Here is a 3,469-nt window from a genome sequence, read left to right as displayed (position 1 = left end):
TACATCAAATAGCACAAAAAAGCTGTGTAGTAGTATCCAGCAGTTAGCTCAGTGTGATGAGACGCTGTCCTTGGGAGCCACAGGTCCAGGGTTCAAATCCCACATTAGTCATAACTGTGACACTTTGCTTTGCACACTGATTTCCAGAAGGACAACTTTAAAGCAGCCCAGAAATTCAACATGATTGTGTGCCTCAATGGCCCAGCGGATAAGTCAAATGATATCCGTAGTATACCTAGTAGAAGTGTGCCGGTTCAAACCCGACATACTCCTAGTAGGCGGTGATGGTTCAAATCACTGACACTTAGAGTAGGAGTGGCCCAGTGGATAAATCAGATGATATCCATAGTCCGCACCTAGTACAAGGTGCGGGGTTCAGGTAGGAGGAGAGTAGCGTGAGCAGCTAGGAGGAGATTAGTGCCGTCAGGTAGGAGGAGAGTAAGGTGGTCAGGTAGGTAGGTGGGCGGTCAGGTAGGAGGAGAGCAGGGTGGTCAGGTAGGAGGAGAGTCGGGTTCAGGTAGGAGGAGAGCAGGGTGGTCAGGTAGGAGGACAGTAGCCTGAGGCGGAGTTCAGTCAGTAGGAAAGGGGAGGGGCCAGGCAGGGGGAGAGTAGGAAGGGGAGGGGCCAGGCAGGGGGAGAGTAGGAAGGGGAGGGGCCAGGCAGGAGGAGAGTAGGAAGGGGAGGGGCCAGGCAGGAGGAGAGTAGGAAGGGGAGGGGCCAGGCAGGAGGAGAGTAGGAAGGGGAGGGGCCAGGCAGGAGGAGAGCAGGAAGGAGAGGAGCCAGGCAGGAGGAGAGCAGTAAGGCGAGGGGCCAGGCAGGAGCAGAGTAGGAAGGGGAGGGGCCAGGCAGGGGGAGAGTAGGAAGGGGAGGGGCCTGGCAGGAGGAGAGTAGGAAGGGGAGGGGCCAGGCAGGAGGAGAGTAGGGAGGGGCCAGGCAGGGGGAGAGTAGGAAGGGGAGGGGCCAGGCAGGGGGAGAGTAGGAAGGGGAGGGGCCAGGCAGGGGGAGAGTAGGAAGGGTAGGAGCCAGGCAGGGGGAAGGTAGGAGCCAGGCAGGGGGAGAGTAGGGAGGGGATGCAGAGAAGGCAGAGGGGGTCTTCCTGATTTTTTTATTTTATTTTATTTAAAAAAAAAATAATAATAATAATTTAGAAAATTATAAAAAAAATCAGGAAGACCCCCTCTGCCTTCTCTGCATCCCCTCCCTACTCTGCCCCTGCCTGGCTCCTACTCTCCCCCTGCCTGGCCCCTCCCTACTCTCCCCCTGCCTGGCCCCTCCCCTTCCTACTCTCCCCCTGCCTGGCCCCTCCCTACTCTCCCCCTGCCTGGCCCCTCCCCTTCCTACTCTCCCCCTGCCTGGCCCCTCCCCTTCCTACTCTCCCCCTGCCTGGCCCCTCCCCTTCCTACTCTCCCCCTGCCTGGCCCCTCCCCTTCCTACTCTCCCCCCTCCCCTTTCTACTCTCCCCCTGCCTGGCCCCTCCCCTTTCTACTCTCCCCCTGCCTGGCCCCTCCCCTTCCTACTCTCCCCCTGCCTGGCCCCTCCCCTTCCTACTCTACTCCTGCCAGGCCCCTCCCCTTTCTACTCTCCCCCTGCCTGGCCCCTCGCCTTCCTGCTCTCCTCCTGCCTGGCTCCTCCCCTTCCTACTCTCCACCTGCCTGGCCCCTCCCCTTCCTACTCTCCTCCTGCCTGGCCCCTCCCTACTCTCCCCCTGCCTGGCCCCTCCCCTTCCTACTCTCCCCCTGCCTGGCCCCTCCCCTTTCCTACTGACTGAACTCCGCCTCAGGCTACTGTCCTCCTACCTGACCACCCTGCTCTCCTCCTACCTGAACCGACTCTCCTCCTACCTGACCACCCTGCTCTCCTCCTACCTGACCCCCCACCTACCTACCTGACCACCTTACTCTCCTCCTACCTGACGCCACTAATCTCCTCCTAGCTGCCCACGCTACTCTCCTCCTACCTGAACCCCGCACCTTGTACTAGGTGGGGACTATGGATATCATCTGATTTATCCACTGGGCCACTACTACTCTAAGTGTCAGTGATTTGAACCATCACCGCCTACTAGGAGTATGTCGGGTTTGAACCGGCACACTTCTACTAGGTATACTACGGATATCATTTGACTTATCCGCTGGGCCATTGAGGCACACAATCATGTTGAATTTCTGGGCTGCTTTAAAGTTGTCCTTCTGGAAATCAGTGTGCAAAGCAAAGTGTCACAGTTATGACTAATGTGGGATTTGAACCCTGGACCTGTGGCTCCCAAGGACAGCGTCTCATCACACTGAGCTAACTGCTGGATACTACTACACAGCTTTTTTGTGCTATTTGATGTAAGTGTGGAAAGCAAAGTGTCACAGTAAAGAAAGACCGCTGGGACACGCCTACTCTAGGCGTTGGTGATTTGAACACCGCATGTCAGGTTTGAACCGGCACACTTCTACTAGGTATACTACGGATATCATCTGACTTATCCGTTGGGCCACCGAGGCACACAAACATGGTGAATTTCTGGGCTGCTTTAAAGTTGTCCTTCTGGAAATCAGTGTGCAAAGCAAAGTGTCACAGTTATGACTAATGTGGGATTTGAACCCTGGACCTGTGGCTCCCAAGGACAGCGTCTCATCACACTGAGCTAACTGCTGGATACTACTACACAGCTTTTTTGTGCTATTTGATGTAAGTGTGGAAAGCAAAGTGTCACAGTAAAGAAAGACCGCTGGGACACACCTACTCTAGGTGTTGGTGATTTGAATACCGCATGTCGGGTTTGAACCGGCACACTTCTACTAGGTATACTACGGATATCATCTGACTTATCCGTTGGGCCACCGAGACACACAAACATGGTGAATTTCTGGGCTGCTTTAAAGTTGTCCTTCTGGAAATCAGTGTGCAAAGCAAAGTGTCACAGTTATGACTAATGTGGGATTTGAACCCTGGACCTGTGGCTCCCAAGGACAGCGTCTCATCACACTGAGCTAACTGCTGGATACTACTTCACAGCTTTTTTGTGCTATTTGATGTAAGTGTGGAAAGCAAAGTGTCACAGTAAAGAAAGACCGCTGGGACACACCTACTCTAGGTGTTGGTGATTTGAATACTGCATGTCGGGTTTGAACCGGCACACTTCTACTAGGTATACTACGGATATCATCTGACTTATCCGTTGGGCCACCGAGACACACAAACATGGTGAATTTCTGGGCTGCTTTAAAGTTGTCCTTCTGGAAATCAGTGTGCAAAGCAAAGTGTCACAGTTATGACTAATGTGGGATTTGAACACTGGACCTGTGGCTCCCAAGGACAGCCTCTCATCACACTGAGCTAACTGCTGGATACTACTACACAGCTTTTTTTGTGCTATTTGATGTAAGTGTGGAAAGCAAAGTGTCACAGTAAAGAAAGAACGCTGGGACACGCCTACTCTAGGTGTTGGTGATTTGAACACCGCATGTCGTATGTCGGG

Source organism: Protomyctophum parallelum, assembly GCF_964188405.1.
Source record: "Protomyctophum parallelum genome assembly, chromosome: 9".
NCBI lineage: Eukaryota > Metazoa > Chordata > Actinopteri > Myctophiformes > Myctophidae > Protomyctophum > Protomyctophum parallelum.
The sequence above is the reverse complement of the archived record's forward strand: the minus strand, read 5'-3'. Positions refer to the sequence as shown.